We start from the raw sequence: 20,383 nt of genomic DNA, 5'->3' as shown, positions 1-20,383 counted from the left end.
TGATTTTCTATATACAAGACTATATTGTCTGAGAATAAAAACAATTTTTCTTTTTCCTTTCCAATCTAGATCTCTTTCTTGCCTGATTACACTAACTAAATTCTCCTATAGAACATTAAAGAGAAATGGCAAGAGTAGGCATACTTGCTTTGTTCTCATTTTCAGGGGGAAAAGCTGAATTCACTCTTCTAATGAAATGTCCCTCTTTGTCTTTGGTAACTTTAAAAAAATTTTTGAAGTCTATTTTGTTTGACATTAATATAGCTATCCCAGCTCTCTTTATGTTACTGTTTGCATGGTATATCTTTTTCATCTTTTTACTTAAAACCTTTTGTGTCTTAGAATCTAAAGTCTCTTATAGACAGCGTATAAATAGATGTCATCTTTTTATTTAGTATGCTAGCCTCTGCCTTTGACATTTAATGTAATTTTTGGTATGGTAGGATTTACATTATCTGCCGTTTTATTTGTGTTCTATGTTTTTTTTGTTGTTCCTCTGTTCCTCCATTACTAATTTTTTTGTGTCAAATATATGCTTTCTAGTGTATCATTTAAATTAAAAAAAATTTTTTTTTTACTATGCTTTTGCGTTATTTTCTTAGTGGCTGCTCTTGAGATTAAAATATATATCTTAATTTAAGGAAGTCTACTTTCAATTACTATTAACTTAATTCCAGTAATAACTAAAAGCCTTGCTCTAACATAGTTCTCCCCTCCTTTTGTGGTATTATTTCATACAAATGGTGTTGTTTACATTATAAGCCTATCGACTCATTTTTGTAATTATTGTTTTATGCAGTTGTCTTTTAATCAGAAGAGGAAAAGAATTTTAGAATGTTACACTGTCTTTTATATTTACCTTGGTAATCGCTTTTACCAGTATTTTTTCTTTCTTTGTGTGGAACTGAGTTACCATTATAGGTCCTTTCTTTTCAGTCTGAAATATTTTATATTTGGTACGTGATGGGTCATTTTTCTCTTGTTGCTTTCACAATTTTCTTTTTGTCTTTGACTTTCAACAGTATGATTATGATGTATCTAGGTAGATCTTTTTGAGTTTATTCTATTTGGAATTTGTTCAGTCACTTGGATGTGTAGATTATGATTTTCATAAAATTTAGAAAATTTTCACAATTATTCAGATCCTTTTTCTGCCCTTTTCTCTGTCTCTTTTCCCTTTGGGACTCCCATTTTGCATATTTTTGTATGCCTGCTTGTATCCTGCAGCTCTCTGATGCTCTGTTCTGTTTTCTTCTTCTTTTTTTTTCCCTTATTTCTCAGACTGGATAATCACTATGGACCTATCCTTAAGTTTGCTGATTCTTTCTTCTGCCATCTCAAATCTATTGTTGAGTCCATCTAATGAACCTTTCCATTATTTTACTTTGCAGCTCTAGAATTTCTATTTGGTTCTTTACAAAAAGTATTTCTGTGTCTTTATTGAAGTTATTTATTTAGTGAGACATAATGGTCATGGTTTACTTTAATTCTTTCTGAATAATTTCCTTTAGTTCTTTGAACATATTTATAATACCTATTTAAAGTCTACTGAGTCCAATATCTGGACCCGCCTCAGGGGCATTTTTAAATTGACTGTTTCCCCCACCCCGTGTATGGACCATACTTTCCTATATCTTTGCATGTCTCATAAATTCTTGCTGGAAATAAAAATACTAAAAAATATATTGAAGCAACTTTGGAATCAGAGTCCCCTCCCTCAGTATTTGTGTTAATTGCTCTTAGATTATGTATTCCCTTCAATGTGTGGTTATTGAGTTGTCTGTTTGCTTCTTTTTATTTTTATTCTTCTTTTCACTTTTAGGCCTGGATTCCCAGGGTTCCTCCCTAGATCATCATTGTTTAATGGTCCACCAATGGTCGGTTAGAACATTTTCTTAAATATCTTGACTCAGTGAGTCTGCAGTGTTTTGCCAAGGATATTTGTGTGTGAAAGGGTACCTCACATTTCGGGCATTTTACAAGTCAGCCTTAGCTTTCACTTCCTGATTGCATAGCGCAAGCCAGGATCAGCTAGATGTGAGTAACCGGCGTCCACTCTTTCCCAGTTCTTTCTGGGCCTACCAAGAACCCTGTGCATATGTATAACATTCTAGATATCCATGAACATGTCAGAGATTTTTAAAGTACGGTACGTTCAGCTAGTTCCTAAATTTTCATTTTAAATTTTTGGCCAGTCTCCTGTTTGCCCCAACAGTAATCAGACTTAAGCAACTGTGATAGTAACATTCCAGTGTGTTGCTATTGTTTTTGATAATGACTTGGGGCTAGGGTTTTTTCCTGCAGAGCTGAGTTCTGAGTCAGATTAAATAGTGGCCAATGCTCTGGGATCAGGGATTTTCTAGGGTGCTACAAGCCTGGCCAAAATACTGACTGTGCTCTGGAGACAGAACTTTTGACAACATTCTAAATAGACCAGTCTCCTTTGCTGGATGCGAGGCTGACAGCTTTCCATGGCTATTGCTCCATGGGTCTAGGGAGGAGACATGGAAGCAGCTTCAGCTGTAAGTTAGCCACAGACCCAACTGTTCTTATCGGGTTTGGTGGTTTTTTTCTGTTTGTTCTGTGCCTTGACTATTCTTAGCATTCTGAAATTATTGGTATTGATAAGTTCACCATTATTTTTGTTGCTGTTGTCAGGAGAGTAGATTCACTGAGATTCTCACTGCATCATTCTAGAAGTCTCACCTGCTGGGTTCTTTTTAACATTAAGGATTCAACAACTTTGTGGTTCCTTCCTTGAGGAGGGAGTTAAATAAAAGACCCATTTCTTGGCACACGGGGAGAAAAAATCAACAAATGCTGTTTAAAACATCTTTCTGAATAAAATTATACATTTTATATAATCTAGTGGTACTTTTCAGTATCTTAAATATAATATCTGTTATTAAATCTGTCATAATTTGTGAAAATGCTGGGAAGAGTTACACTGATAATAGGAATATGATATTTTTAAAAATTTTACCAAAGCACTTGGGATTATACTTAAAAAATTTAAGTGGCTTAACCTTCAGAATGTTAGCTCAAATTATGTAAAGGAAGTATCTTACATTAGTACTTTTCTCAAGAGAATGTCATGGCAAATATAGGCATAAAGTATTCATGACAACAAACTCTATGTCATATTTAACTACTTGTGAAGTAACAGATATGTATATATACATGTATATACACATACATAAAATTGAAGTACACAAATTTTTTTGTGGGGAAAAAATCAGTATATTTTGGTGAGAAAATTATAAACATTATTTTAGCTGTTTTTATTTCAAGAGAAAAAAAAATTGTCTTCTCTCTACGGTTGCCTGCATAATTTTTTCACTATAGAGGAATTTTTGTGCAGACTTTCATTTAAGAATTCAAACTTGATAATTAATGTTGATCAACAGAAGAACTTTGGCATAAAAATTAGTAGGAAGTTGTTTAACTCCTTTCTCTTTCCATCTCAAACCCTCCCAGTTTTATGGAACCTTCTCTATAAGACCAATCCCATTCGCTTTAGTGAAAAGAGATTTCTTTCCATCCAAACTGCCAAAAATGCAAATGACAAAGAGAATACATGAGACACTTGATTATTTTGAATTTTAGCAGATTATATTATATGAAGAGTTTTAAAGAAGGAAAATGAGGTACTTAAGACCACACCATGGGGTTGGTCAGAGGCAGAGTCAGACATAGCTGTGCCCCGTGATCTTGTGTATATTACCAACTGGCACTGAGCTCCTGGGCAAGTCACTTTGCAGCTCTAAGACTCAGTGACCTCATCTATTAACTTGGAGAATCATACCTCACAGAGGAGTTCTTGGTCAGTTAGATAAAGTGTTAAAGTACTTGGCAAATTCATCACACATATAAGCTGAAAAATAGGCACTATAGTAGCTTTGCCCTTGGAAGGAGATTCTAGGCTCTAAAGAAAATGGACAGCTGTGAGCTATGGACTTTTGTGTCAGGAGCGGGTTAAAAGTAACAAGAAATATCAGCTGAGAGGAAGAGGAGTTAGATTTGGCTACATTGTACCTGAAACCACATAGTTTAAGGACAAGTAGGCTTTGTCCTCTCATTTTTTTCCTGAAGATATTTTTTTTATTATCAAATAGTGGAGAATTATTTTTAGTGATGGCCCATTGGTAATAAAGTTTGAAATCTACAGTGTCTCCCCATGAAGAACATATACTTCTTGAAGATGGATGTTTCTTCTGTACCTCCAAAGTATCAGTATCTGGCAAGCACTCAAATAATATTTGTTGAAATATAATCCAGTTACATGTTTTGAAAAATGATAATTAAAATTACACTACACCTAAAGAACAGCAAAGTGAGTCCCAGTAATGCTAGAAGTTTACATAGCAAGTCTCACTTGGAAAACAAAAGCTTTAGTTCCATCTTTAAAAATTGCCCTGGCTCTGACTTGTTTGGCCAATGAGACTAAAACAGTTCATTAATGTGATAAGTGTCAGAGATACATGTGAAACTGCATTGCGTATGATCATAAACAGACTGATGTAAAATACTTTTTTTTTCAAAAAATAACCATTATTAAACATGTTCCCCAAAAGTTAGAATCACAGTGAAAGATTACTCTGTGCAGAAAAGTGGATTTCAAATGAGTGCACCCCAAACCTCTTTATTACTTTTAACATAATATTTCTCCCTGATGTCTCATAACCCGTGTTATAATTATTACTCTAAATTCACTGGGCAGCAACAGTGAATAAGTTACAATCCCTGGCATTAAGTTCAATGGGCTCTTTACCCAGAGGACCTGCAGGCTGTTCTTTTCTTAAATGGCATACCAAGTGCTTATTAATGACATTAATAATTATCTAAGTGATTAGTGAATTTTCTTTTCAGAAGCAAATTTAAAAGTAGGTCTGGAAAAATCATACTCTGAGGACATAATAACCTTTTTTCATTAGAGGGACATGGAATGACCATTCCATTTATTTTGAAAAGAAAGCTCCTGGACAAAGGAGGATCTGTGAATGAAGACCATTCTTCGGACAAGCAGGAACTTGTACTAGTTGTAATAATGGTAACTTCTCTCTGCATATCTAGATTATTTTCAAGCATTTTACCTGCCTCCATGGAGCAGCTTTTTGAAAAGTCATTGAAAGCATGATGAAAGTCAACTGTAGGAACTGACACTTTTCTCTTCTCCACTTTTCAGCGTAGATATTTCAGAAACCATCAAAACCCAACATTTAAGAACTATGAAAGAATCTGGCAACTTTCCATCCACTGCCGCTACAGAGAGGAACATGTAGGAGTGGTCTCAGTAAAAGCAGCCATACATGAAAAGAAATGGCACTTAGGCTATTTAGCTCTGGAAGATATTTACAATGTACATGGCAAAAATTTCACGTGTATATGCATGCATGTGCATATGAATGTGTGTGTGTAGATATACAGATATGTTCAATCTCATTTGAACAATGGAATCCTTCTAGCTGTGTAAATCAAACAGTCAGTCTGCTAAGCAGTATGGAAATGCCATGAGAATATTCCACTTTTTTCAATGGAAATCAGACCCAAAAGAGATGTGCTTGTTCTAGCTTAGGAAGCAAACACCAGCTACTGTGTTTCAGTCCCTGCTAATTTCCTGGCTCCTAACTGCTGCCTAAGGACTCTACCTGCTGCTGAACTTGACCTGTGAGTCTAGCCTGCTCTCCACATTTACTTGATTGTCTGCCTATTTTACAATCAGCTTTTGCTTTGTCTTCTCTTATTCATACATGGCCTGATTCCTTTGCCCATTTGGCTTTCATTTCCTTAGCTTTTGTCCCTGTGCATCTGGGCTCTGGCATTTTTATTGTAACAGAGGACAAATTTTGTATCTCTATGCCCTGATTACATTTGTCAGCAAACAATGGATTCATTGAATGATCTAGGTCCTACTCATTAAGGTGAAAAGGCTGTAAGATCACAATATCCTGTGGAAATATATATATATATATATATACATAAAATATGTATTTATATAATATATAATAAAATATATATTTATATTTTTATAATTATATGTAATACATAATTATATTTTCTGTATAAGAATTATAAAATATAGAACAATACTAGCTACCATGTATTGAAGTTCTACTGTGTGCAAAGTACTTTGCATGCTTTATCTCCTCTCATCTTTACAGAGCCACATCAATTAACTCTTGTCATTTTCATGCAATTTACAGGAAACCAAGGGTCACAGAGTAAAGCTAGTAAGTAATAGGGAAGAAATTCTAATTCAGGTTTCTTTTCTGCCTTAAAGGTACTCTCCGTAAAACTTATGGATCTGGAAAACAACTGCATACTGTGATATTTCAGTGGAGGACAAACCTTGTCAGTATAGGTAAAGCAGAAGGTAGAAACCACCAGTTTTCTGGCCAAAAGTTGTCTTTTGTGATCATGGTTAGAAAAATCACTCTTCGTAGTTAACTATACTGTTTTCTTTCCTAACGGTCAATGTGAGATCAACAGTCCATGAAGTCCATAATAATTAAAGGAAGAAATTTCATCTTTATCTCTTCCTTCTCCTGCATCATCTACACTCTGGTGTGTATGTCCTCTCTAGACCACTTGATAAACTCCATTCACCGTTCAAGGAAGTTCTTCTTGATCTCCTTCATCTTTACATCCAACTCCTAAGCACACACACACACGAAGACAGGTGCTCCACACTGTGTGCTCCCACTGCATTGATTCCCTATTTCTTTCATACTTATTGCATGTAATCTCCTCCACCCACCATTAGTTGAGCCGGAGAGCAAGCATTCTCTTTTTCACATCTCTATCTCCAGTGCCTAGGATATAGCAGTAACCAGGCATAAATGAATGAGTGTAAGCCTTGAAGAGAAGAAACGCATCAAGGAATTGTCAAACTCAGTGAAGTAATAGAAACCATTCAGATGAGATGAATTTTCCCTCAGTTGCAAACTTTAGAGCCTAATTCCTCCTCTCCACCCCCAATTTCAGAAGGATTCCCAAATAAAATTTCTAGCGTCAATGTAATTTTAATGATTTTATTGCGACTTAATTCATATACTGTACAATTCACCCATTTAAAGTGTGCAGTTCATTTTGTAAATATATTTACAGTTGTGCATCCATGAACCCAATGTAATTTTAGAACATTTTCATCACCTTAAAAAAAGCAACAGTCACTCGCCATAACCTCCACTCTCCCCTGGCCCTAGCCCTAGACAATCAGTAATATACCCTCTCTATATATAAATTTAGCAGTTCTGGGCAACAACTATAAATGTAATCATACAATATGTGGTCTTTTGTGACTGGCTTTTTTCACTTAGCATAATGTTTTCAAGGTTCAACCATATTCTAGCATGTATCAGTAATTCATTCCCATTGCTGACCGAATAATATTCCATTGTATGGGTGTACCACATTGTTTCCATTTTTCAGCTGCTATGAACATTCATGTGCACATTTTTGTGTGCACATATGTATTCATTTCTCTTGGGTACATGTCTAAAAGCAGAATTAATTTGTCATATGGTAGGTAACTCTATTTTTAACTCATTGGAGGAACCACTAAACTCTTCCTTGACAACTGCACCATGTTACATTTTCACCAACCATGTATGAGAGTTCTACCTTCTCCACATCCTTGCTAACACTTGATTGTATCTGACATTTTTTATTAATTAATTAATTTATTTATTTATTTTTGGCTGTGTTGGGTCTCCGTTTCTGTGCGAGGGCTTTCTCTAGTTGCGGCGAGCAGGGGCCACTCTTCATCGCGGTGCGTGAGCCTCTCACTGCTGCGGCCTCTCTTGTTGCGGGGCACAGGCTCCAGATGCGCAGGCTCAGTAGTCGTGGCTCACGGGCCCAGTTGCTCCGCGGCATGTGGGACCTTCCCAGACCAGGGCTCGAACCCGTGTCCCCTGCATTGGCAGGCAGATTCTCAACTACTGCGCCACCAGGGAAGCCCTGTATCTGACATTTTGATTCTAGTCACTGTAGTGGGTGTGAATTGGTATTTCAGTGTGGTTTTTATTTGCATTTCCCTGATGGCTACTTATGTTGAATATCTTTTCATGTGCTTATTGGAAATTTGCAAATTTTTTGGAGCAATGTCTGTTCAGATACTTCACCATTTTTAAACTGGGTTATTTGCCTTTCAGTTGTGTAAGAGTTCTTTACATGTTCTGAACACAAGTCACTTCTCAGATATATGATTAGCAAATATTTTCCCTCATTTTGTGTTTTGTATTTTCACTTTCTTGATGGTGTCTTTTGAGGCACAAAAGTTTTTAATTTTGATTAAGCCCAAGGTACCTGTTTGTTTGTTTTTATCACTGTGGTTTTGGTATTATTTCTTAGAAAGCTTTGCCTAATTGAAGACCACGAAGGTTTACTTCTAAGAGTAAGATTGTCTTCTAAGTTGATTTATTTTGAGTCAGTTTTGTTTATAGTGTTACGTATAGGTTTAACATCATTCTTTCACATGTGGATATCCAGCTGTTCTGGCACTATTTGTTTAAAAGAACTAAATTTCAATTCAGTTGAATTGTCTTGACACCCTAGCACCAATATGGTTTTAATAAAGGTAGAATATATTCATTAAAGCCAGCAAGCAGTGACATCAAGTCCCTAAATCCTTTATCCTTTTTCCATCGTTGCCTCTATGTATGAATCTAGGACCTTCAAAGCCAGAATGTGAGTTGCTTTACATTTTTGGAATAAAGCTATAAAGTAAAGAACCAAAAACTTTACTGGCCTTTAAAATATTCTCTTTGCTCTTGAATCCAAAATGCAGCCGTCTCTCATTTAGCAGCTTATTAAGTAGTCTGATGCATTAGCACTTAAGTGTTTGTATAGTATCATCTCTATAATTTAGTTTCATTATGTCCACATCAACTGAATACAGAATGAATGTGATAAGTGACTTCCCAGATATTCTGCTTTAACAGATGGGACTCATTTCTCACAACTACTCAATCCACAGTGACTTGATACATTTCGTATACTGTGTTCCATTTGTGACACATGAACAACATCTATTTGCAAAGAGATTTACCCATAACTATGAGAAATATCATGAACTATATAATCCAGTGTATCAAATTGTTTACTTCTGGATCTTTTGGCCACCTTATATGTAACTCTCCCCCAAGTAAATACGTTTGTTGTTTTTGAAATTACTGTTGAGCTGACTGAATATCTTTCTTGGCATCACTGAGAAAGTAAGTGTTAGAGTACGGATTAAAAACTGTACTGAGGATTTTTAATTCTTTAGATCAATAGGTAAAAGAAAAAAATCTTTAAAAACAAGCCAATTAAAAAATAAATCAACTCTTAGAGGAAAACATAGGGCAAAAGCTTCATGATATTGGATATGCAATGATTTCTTGGATATGACACCAAAAGCACAGGCAGCAAAAGAAAAAATAAATAAATTAGACTTTATCAAAATTAAACACTTTTGTACATCTAAGGACGCTACCCACAGATACCATAGTCAAACCTTTATTTTCCTAAGGAGTTTGTATTACGTATTAGTATGAAAATAGTTGTTCTTCATCTAATCTTTGGGTATTATTAACTGAAGCAGAGTAAATGAGTTCATTAATCCTGGCCTTTTGTAAAAGAACAACATATATTTAGAAATTTTTCAAATAATATGTGGATTCCTTAAACCCACCTTTGGCACAAAGGTTATGAGATGCTTCAGTCTCCTTTCACATCGATTCACCACTTAGAGGACTAAGTAATATCCATCGTCTTTTTTTTTTTTTTTTTTTTTTTTAATTTATTTATTTATTTTTGGCTGTGTTGGGTCTTCGTTTCTGTCCGAGGGCTTTCTCTAGTTGCGGCAAGCGGGGGCCACTCTTCATCGCGGTGCGCGGGCCTCTCACTATCGCGGCCTCTCTTGTTGCGGAGCACAGGCTCCAGACGCGCAGGCTCAGTAATTGTGGGTCACGGGCCCAGTTGCTCTGCGGCATGTGGGATCCTCCCAGACCAGGGCTCGAACCCGTGTCCCCTGCATTGGCAGGCGGATTCTCAACCACTGCACCACCAGGGAAGCCCTCCATCGTCTTTTAAATTTTCCACAAAATATGGGTATAAAATATCCTTCTCTATTTTGCTGCCTTGTGAGTGAAAATGATTCCCGAGTTTGACAAGATTCAGATAGTCCTCACTGGGAGCCGGCACATCTTAGAGCAGGTACCATATTTCCACTTGAATATTTAGGCTCTGATTGTGTCAGTTACATCTGAGTGATGGTCACCTGGGTGAATAGAAGATTTTTTCCTACTTGCAGTTTTATTTGTGTGTGCGTGTGTGTATGTGTGTGTGTGTACATATGTGCCTAGCAAAAATCCTCTAGAGCTACCACTTATTCAAAACACTAAAAGCATTTTCAAGGAGGTTGAGTGAAAGTTATCACTGAGGAAACATTCTAGGCAGAAGGTACCCAGCGCTAATAATATTGGGTAAGAATAAGATGCTAATTGAATTAGTCAAATCATCCCCGTTTTATACCAAAGAACAGAACCAACCCAAGTCTGTTAGGCTAAAAGACTGAAACAGATTATGAAATATTTTAATTATTGAATATCTCATCAAAATTTTTCTTTCTGGGCATAGTTATTGAGAATTAGCAAATTTTCTCATCTTTACCGTCTAGTAAAATGCCATCGCCATGACAGTTCGTGCTCTTCCCCATACTGTGCTGACACAACACATCAGCTACTCTCGAATTCTACTTCATCCAACCAATAAAGCAAAGACTGAACATCAGCGCTCACAGCAGCACATTGCATGATCTAGCCCAGCATCACTGTCAACTATTCTTATACAGATGAACAAATAAGTCCTTTCATTTATACAGTCATCTCTAGATTCCCTAGCAAAGGAAGGGAATCCAGAGAAAGAATAATTCAATGGGCATCCTAAAGCTTTTGACAAATGCTATAGCCATGGTTTCTGGAAGCAGAAATCCAGCAGGAATAAGTACAGGGATCTGGAAGAATAGTACTAAGGGAATCAGGAGGTATAAGGAAAATTTCTTCTTCTCACTATATATGCTTATTTTTTCCTGAATCTTAAACTATTTGAGAGACAAAAGGTACTAATGATACTTTGCTTAAACCACTTCTTTGACCTGTTCTCCCTCCTCTGATTCTTTACCTGGATAATGCTACCCACCGTTTAAATCACCTCCTTGGAGGGGCTTCCTGACTTACAGACTATGTTATGGTCCCCTAATATATGGCCCCTCATTTACAGTAATGACTTGCATTGTAATTACTTCGAAGAATGTCTGTCTTCCCATCTGGATATTAAGTTCCATTACAATGGGATGAGCCATCACTGTGTGCTCAGCAGCGTCCAAGGGCTGGCACACAGTAGGCAGTGAATAAACATTCATTTAATGAATGAATAAGTCATAATATCCCCTGGGGAACCAAAACTACCCCTCGTTGAGAAACACTACTTTACCTCTGTATGATATATAGTTGTTCGACGTATTTATTTAAGATTCACTTCTAAAGAACATACTTCTAAAATTAATATTTAAAGAAGCATTATTTTCTGGATAGAATTCGCCTTTATTTCCCACAACTGAATATACAGGTCTAGCAATGATTTTATGGATTTAGCATCAAAACATTCTCCTGGAGCCAACCCTGGTCTTTGTTACATTTTATTTCAAACATATTCCCAATTCCCAGTACTTGAGGACTGTCTTTTCAGAAACAAACCTCCTATTCTTTTTGTGAATACACTGTACCAAGGGTAGTTTTTCATGGCTTCCTAGGAAATCTGTAAGTATTACTGAAGTTATTTTTAGTCCAGATAACTCTTAAAGGCATCCTTCATCTGTCTCAGTCATTCACATTTGCCTTTATTTCAGAGTTCCTTTTACATTAGCTCCACTCTGCTAGAATTTAGATGGACAAGAGCAAAGTTGCATGGGCAGAGGTGAGGAAAAGTTAAAAGGATTGTTATTTAAATTGCCTTCCTTTACCTACTGCTTGAAGGAAAGTCTCCTTTGAGTAGAATGTTGCTATTATATACCATTTACATTTTAATCAAGGACTGAAATAACTGAGTGCAGACATCCCAGAATAGTGTGAGACTGTTTTGTGAAATGCCTTGGAGTGATTTTCATGTACCCTAGAACATGATTTTATAGATACATTTGAGGTCTGGGATGACAGAAAACAGAGATGATTGCCTTTTAGACTTTGCAAAATTGATTTGTTTGCCTAAGGAAGTCCCTGAGATGGTATCATTTTGATAGTAATCCTAACCAGGTGCAGTGCCCACTTACCTGACACCGGATATCCTGATGGACTTGACTGTAGCTATGCAGAAGCACTGCCATCATCAGCTCAGCAGAACGGGAGACTCAGAGGATCACAATGGGAAATGGTGGTTTCTGTTGGCCATTCAGTCCTAGAACAGGGGGACAGCTACAGAACAAGCTGTATTTATTGCCGTTGGCCCTAGTCCAAGTCTCCAGGGCTAGCTTACATCTGTTCTAACATTCCCTACCAAGGGTCAGCAGCTGCAGAAGCAGAAGGTCAATTTGCTAGCCCTTGTTTTTCTATCGTGATGGTGGAGATAAATGTCATGGAGCACTAAAATGAGTGCCCGGGAACTTCCGTTCTCAGGGCATCTCCTGCAGAACTTACGCCAGTTGTATTCATTTGACAAACAGGCAGCTCTAGAAAAGATGCCAGTACCAGTGGATGGAAAGATCAGAGCTACTGTTATGGATCATCCAGCTGAATCGATCATATTCCAGGCGACATCGAGAGCAGTTGAGGACCAGGTTGCCAAGTCAACATGACTAACTCTTAGCAGAACTTGGGTCATTTGACCCCATAAGTAGGAAAAAAGTTTTTATACTATATATTTCCTAGACTTTAATGTGATTTTGGATGATTTGGGATTTCTTGATCAATTCAGGCTGCTGTGGCTTGACACAGCTGTACCATAGACTGGGTGGCTTAAACAACAGGGATTTATTTTCCCACAGTATTGGACCTGGAAGTCCAAGATCAAGATGCCAGAAGGGTGAGGTTCTCTCCTTAGATTGCAAATACTGCCTTCTCACTTTGTCCTCACTTGGCCTTTTCTCCACACATGAAGTTGGAGAGAGAGAAAGCAAGCCCTTTGGTCTCCTTTTTAAGAAGGGCACTAATCCCATCAGGGGTGCTCCACCCTCATGATCTCACCTAAACCTGATTATCTCCCAAAGACCCCATCTCCAAATACCGTCACGTTGCAGGTTAGGGCTTCCACGTATGAATTTTGGAGGGAGGGGACAGTTTTGGAGCATGGGCCTCTTTGGAAATGGACAGACCTGAGAAGAAGGCTCTTTGGACTATTACAAAGTGGTGTGAAATTGCTATTTGGGTCAGAGACTGCCAAGAGGGGGCAAAGCAGCCAAGGCAGCTTGAGGCAAAATTCACGAGTTTATTTTGGACCTACTAGAGACCACTGCCCCACCTAATTGCGAATGTCATGCCATATGATCTGTTGATGTTTGTTTATGCAGGTGCCTGCCTGCTGCCACAACTTCTCAGTGGCATTCGAAGAGCAATTCTCTCCATCCTGCTAGGTCTCCCCATATTGGTTATTTCTAATTAAAATAAATATTTCCTCCCTCTTACTATAATGACAATATCTCCATCTTATTTTGGTCACTTTTCTTTCAATTCAGTATATATATGGAATGCTTGCTCCTCAGAGCTCTGAAAAATTATCCCTGGAGGGCAGCAACTGGTACCTTGTGCTTTGGGAGGAGTCACATCAGCTAGAAAGGAACTCAGTGAGGCAGCTGGCAGCTACAGTACCATTAGCATCAGCTAGGTGTTCTTCTGGGGCTCCTTTCTGCCCTTTAATCCTTCTCTAGCTCCTGCCAGCATCTTTTTTGGGGTGTATCTTTGTTCCCTTTCTGTCCTAGTTCTTTTCTTATACACTGCACTAGATGTCAGTACACTCTTATCTCCATTATTTGACGCTGTCGCAAGCCTTCATTCCTGGATTTGAGATGGTGTTTGAGAGAAATATAATGGTTTCAACACTCATGATTATCAGATGTATAGGTCAGGAACTTTGTAAGACTATTTTTCTCTCCAATATACTTGTAGTTATTTGTAGAAAGTATCATTGGTAAGCACACTCTAAACTTGTGTGCTTTTCTGGTTGTTTGTAGCCTTTATGTTATCATTTATAATTCAGATAAGTTAGGTACTATGCTATTCTGTTAGCTCAAAACAATTAAGAAAAAACATTGTCATCAGTTTTAAGTTGTCTTGACTCTAATTGCACATACTATACTATAAACACTGGCTTACCAATTTGTTCTTTTTGTGTTGCTAAGTTCTGTTCAGTGACTCACCTTGAAGTCCCCTCAAAATGGTTCAATTTGGGTTTCTTTTATGTTTCCTTTTTTAGTTAAATAACCACCTAGGTCACTGCAAGTCTCTACTAATTATACTCAAGAGCATCTGTTTTTAAATCAGCCAAGGCTTTTCCCAATTTGGCAATTGACTGCTCGAGTGTCAGGCTGCTGCTTTTGCATAGAAAAAGTCAACATATACAAGGCATCATTACTGTTCTAACAGTTAAAGATTGCCCATGGTTGAACTCTTACTTATGGGGTCCAAATAAATTGCTAAAATGAGAATAAACTCTCAATCAGAGAAGAACTAAGATAGAACTTTGGAAAGGAAACCAAGTAAGATTCTGCCTGGAAAATAATCAATAGAGACTCTGCAGAATAACAGACTGATACACCATAAAAAGAAAATGTTGTTAAGGTATGTTTTAAAAGAGTACAGTAATACTGGCTATGGAGATGGCAACATTTATTCATGCGACCAATATTTCCTGAGTGGCCATTGTATGCCAGACACTGTGCCAGGCCCTGGGCTAGGTGCTGGGAATAAAACCGAATAAACTAAAAAGACTCTCCCAAGGAGCATAAGAGGTGTATTACTGTGTAATATTTGTGCTGTGCTTTCAGTATTAACCATGATATTTGTGTTGAGATAGACTCTAGAAAACTCAAAGGCAAAGTAGAAAGGCATAGGCTGCTTGATTTCAAGCTCTGTTACTTACTCTAAGTAAATTTTCAGGCCTGCTTTACCTCATCTGCAAAATAATGATATTAATTGTACATACTTCATGTATTTGTGTCATAAATAAATGAGTTAATATAGGTAAGCATTTAAAATAGTGCTTGGGGCTTCCCTGGTGGCACAGTGGTTAAGAATCTGCCTGCCAATGCAGGGGACACGGGTTCGAGCCCTGGTCCAGGAAGATCCCACATGCCACGGAGCAACTAAGCCCGTGAGCCACAACTACTGAGCCTGCACTCTGGAGCCTGCGAGCCACAACTACGGAAGCCCGTGCGCCTAGAGCCCATGCTCTGCAACAAGAGAAGCCACCGCAGTGAGAAGCCCACTCACCACAACGAAGAGTAGCCCCCACTCGCCACAACTAGAGAATGGCCCACACGCAGCAATGAATACCCAATGTAGCCAAAAATAAATAAATAAATATAGAGATAGATAAATAGATAAATCAAAAATAAAATAGTGCCTGACATATAGAAGCATTCACTAAAGTCAGGCAAAATCTAATCCAGGAATATCCTGTGATAAAAAGGCTCCTGAAGCAGTGTGTGAGTTCAACAGAAAAGAGTTCTATGCTAGATTAGTAATGCCTGCAATGAGTATGAGGGTGGAGAGTTGTGGCGTATGTGCCACTTTTATATATCTTCTCTGCGCTGTCTCTTACTGTGCAGATAAAGAAGCTGAAACACAGACAAATTAAAACATATAACTAGGATGACATACTTATGGAGGAACAAAGCTAGAATTATCATTCACACCCCTATGCCAATTTTCTTAGCCCCACAAATCATCTATTACTTGTAAAGAAATGATTTTCAGACAAGGCTATACAAGTAGTTTCTCAAAGAAGAGAAAAATCTTACCAACTATCCAGAGGAACTAAAATAGAGAATAATTAAGGAATAATGTACCAGATTTGCTGGATTTATATATTTTAGAGATGAGTTAAGAGTTAATTGTTGAGTTGGCTCTTTACAAATTATATTCTTTTTCGTTTTACCAGTGACTTTTGAACATAACTAGTTAAATTTAACCTAAAGTTATTTTCATCCACTTTTCCATAGCACCATTCAAATCGAGTGCATAAGAATTTCTGTAGTCACAGCAATGTATACAGACTGGTTGGTTCTAATGTGTAGGTTTATGTAAGCTGGAAACCTTGAAACAACACACTATTTTTTTTCAAATTAAAACATATTTACTAATAGATCTAGGTAGGAAATTAAAGGAATCCATTAAACCTAGTCATTGAATCTTTATCTGCTCCTGTGTTCACAGAAGAAATAGTTTCTTCTTTCTTTGTAGCTGGGGAAATTAAGACACAGAAAAGTGAATTTTCTGTGAAATGAGCCATGATAAGCAAAAATAAACCCATGAGAACTGGCTTCTCCTCCAGTGTGCTAATTGTGCAGCCTCTTACAAGTTGCCCTACATTCTGCTTTTGGTGGAAAACATGCAGAATTCATGGGTGAACATTTCTAAGACAAGAGGATTATGTCTCTTTGTTTTGGAGACAAAGAAAAATTGTATAATATCGTGCTGTCAGCATGTGGAGCTCCAGCTTTTTTAGCTTGTAGTATGATAATGCAGCTGATATTATGTCATGTACACAGTGGGTGCCAACAAATTGTTATTAAATTCAAGTGAATAAGGAGTGCTACTGGATTTAAAAGATGAACAAACATTTTTACTTCATTAAGAAGTAGCGAAGAGCAAAGCAACCTGTTCTGGGATCCACAGGAGTTTTGAACTCATTTAGGGATAGATATTTGGTGAATACACACACACACACACACACACACACATACACACACACACACACACACACACACACAAATAGAAGAATGTGCTGAGTCATAGCAGAAATTCTATATAAAACAAAACCTTACTAAATATTAAAGAGTGTGAGAATTTCAATAAGGAAAAATTAACAGAAGTGGATGGATTAAATAGATTCTTTACTACTCTTAGCTTCACAAGGCATGGAAACATAAACACCAAGAACAAAAACAAAAATCCCCAAAGTCACATATATTGGGTTGGCCAAAAAGTTCGTTCGGAACCCGAAGGAATTTTTTTGGCCAACCCAATAGTTCCTGTGATTGTTTTTTTTGGCTGCCTTGCATACATTTCCTTTTCAACTCATCCTCCCGTGTTTACTTTTGGGGAATTATCCTTCCCCACAGCATGTATAGTTTTGAAGGGAGGCTCATTCCTGGTGTCCACTCCCCATAGTAGAAATGAGGGTACCACCAGGGCTGTCATGTGACATCAGCTTAGCCAATCAGATTCTGTCTCCTGGGATGCTGGCTCATCAGCAGCACTGTGTCGATGGTGGCTTGTTGTGTCCACTGGCTGTGAACCATCCTTGTGATTCCTGCTTCCTGCTACTTCTTGTGCATTTATCCCTTTCCAACTCAGGTCTCTGCCAGCTTTCTTCATTTTATTAACATCCTTATTGAGGTATAATAAACATACAATACAGTACATATATTTTAAGTATACATTTTGATAAGTTTTAACATATGTAGACATCCATGAACTCATCACCACAATCAATATCCATCTCCCTCAAAGTTTCCTGTGCCCCTTGGTCATCCCTACCTCCTCCTCCTCCTCCATACCCCCTATTCCTTAGGCAACCACTGATCTTCAGTCACTTTTGATTAGTTTGCATATCCTGACATTTTATATGGATAGAATCATACAAAATGAGTATGTTTTTGTCTGTCTTCTTTCACTCAGCCTAAGTATTTTGAGGTTCATCCATGTTGTAGCAAATATCAATGGTTTATTCCTTTTTATTGCTGAGTAGTACACCATTGTATAGATATACAACAGTTTGTTTATTCATCTATTGATAGATATTTGAATTACTTCAAGTTTTAGGGTATTAGAAGTGAAGTTGCTATGATCATTCACGTACTATATTTTGTATGGACGTATGCTTTTATTTCTCTTGGATAAACACCTATGAATGGAGTGGCTACATCAGGTGAAGGGTGTATATTTTAAAAATTAAGAAATTCCAAGATGGTTATGCCATTTTATATGCCCATCAGAAGTGTTTGAGAGTTACAGGTCTTTCAGTAACACCTGGTATGGTCAATCTTACTAATTTTAGCTAGTCTACTAAGTGGGTAATGCCACCTCACTGTGGTTATAATTTGAATTTCCCTGATGACTAAGAATAATTAGTTAATCTTACTAATTTAACTAGTCTACTAAGTGTGTAGTGCCGTCTCACTGTGGTTATAATTTGAATTTCTCTGATGACTAAGAATAATGAGTATTTTTCATGCGCTTATTTTCAATCCATATATCATCCTTGGTGAAGTATATGTTCAAATCATTTGCCCATTTATTTATTAGGTTGTGTTTTTTCTTAGTGAGTTTTGAGAGTTCTGTATTTATTCTGGATGCAAGTTTTTTTGTTTGTTTTTTCATCATGTGTGTAATGTGCAAATATTTTCTCACAGTCTTTGACTGTCTTTTCATTTTTCTTAACAGTGTCTTTCTAAAGTACAAATGTTTTACTTTTGATGAATTCCAGTTATGCAAATATTCTTTTAATGACTTGTGCTTTTGGTGTCATATCTAAAAAAATTTTGACAAAACTTTAGTTTAGGCAAAATTTCTTGATGAAATAACCCCTCTGTCATTATGAAATAGCTTGCTTTATCCTTTGTAATACTTTTTCTCTGAAATCTACTTTGTCTGATATTGATATAGCCATTCAACTTTCTTTGAACTATTTTTGGCCTGTTATATTTCCTCATCCTTTTACTTTAAATCTTTATGTGTCTTTAAATTTAAATTGCCTTATCTCTTTTATCCAGAAATAAAATCTCTTCTTTCAATTGGGGTATCTAGGCCATTTACATTTAATTTGATTATTGATATAATTAGGGATTAAATCCATCATCTTGCTATTTGTTTTCTCTTTATAACATCTGTTCTTTGTTCTCTTTTTCCTCTTTTATTCTACTTTAGTTTCTTCATTGGCTTATTAACTGTGACTCTTTGTTTTGTTAATTTAGTAATTGTTTTAGGGCTTAACAGTGTGTGTATTTACTTTATCACAGTCTACATTAAAGTGATATTGCATCATTTAATGTATAGTGTGAATACCTTATTTACATTTCCATTTTCCCTTCCTGGCCTCTGTGCTATTGTCATATATTTTACTTTCAAATATATCATAACCCAACACTATGTAGTAATTGTTTTGTGTCAATAGTTAATAACATTTAAAAACTTTTAATCAAAAAGAAATCTTCTGTATTTGACCATATAGTTATGATTTCCTTTCCATCGCTCTTCATTTCTTTCTGTAGATCCACATTTTATTCTGGAATCATTTTCTTTCTGTTTAAAGAATTTCTTTCAACATTTCTTGTAGTGTGGATCTGCTAGTGATATATTCTTTTAGCTTTCGTACTTTTGAAAAAGTCTTTATTTTACTTCCATTTTTGAAGGGTAACTTCATTGGGTACAGAATTCTAAGCTGATGGTTTTTCCCTTTCATGACTTTAAGGATATTGCTCTTCTTATTTGCATTGTTGCCAATGAGAAACAATATTCCTTTGTTTACAACATGTCTTTTTTCTCTGGCTGCTTTTTATATGTTCTCTTTATCAGTAGTTTTGAGTGTTTTGATTATGATGTGCCTTGGTGGAGTTTTCTTCATGTTTCTTGTGATTGAGGGTCCTTGAGCTTCTTGGATCTATGGTTTTATAGTTTTCATCAAAGTTAGAAACTTTTCACTAATTGTTTCTTCAAATATTTTTTCTATTCCTCTCTTTCTCAGCTCCTTTGTGGACTCCAAGGACATGTTACTAGGTTCACGAAATTGTCTCACAACTTGCTAGTGCTCTCCCTGTATTTCGTTTTGGAAGGTTTATATTGCTATGGCTTCAAGCTCATTAATATTCTCTTCTGTCATATCTTATCTGCCTTTAGTCCTTTCTAATTTATGTTTTATTTCACATGTTCAGTTTATTTTTCTATGCCTTCCATGTTTTAACTGTTTGAACATATGGGATACATTATAATGACCTTTTCATGTTCTTGTCTGATAATTCTAATATCCACATCAGTTCTGGGTCAGTTTTTATTATTTTCCTTCTCTGCATTATACATTATATTTTCCTACTTCTTTGTATGATTTGTAATGTTTTGTTGGATGCTAGACTCTGAATTTTAGCATGCTGCATGTGGATATTTATTTATTCAATATAAACGTTCTTGAACTT

The 20,383-nt window shown here is 36.6% G+C and overlaps 1 long non-coding RNA gene across 1 annotated transcript in view; it reads right to left on the bottom strand.

The window, feature by feature from the left end:
* LOC309610605 overlaps window positions 1–20,383 on the bottom strand; it is a 716,737-nt gene that overhangs the window by 574,657 nt on the left and 121,697 nt on the right. The window lies entirely within an intron of this gene.

The sequence above is a fragment of the Balaenoptera borealis genome, assembly GCF_965194805.1.
Source record: "Balaenoptera borealis genome assembly, chromosome: 14".
Taxonomy (NCBI): domain Eukaryota; kingdom Metazoa; phylum Chordata; class Mammalia; order Artiodactyla; family Balaenopteridae; genus Balaenoptera; species Balaenoptera borealis.
Note: the sequence above shows the minus strand (reverse complement) of the source record. Positions and strands in the feature narration are given on the sequence as shown.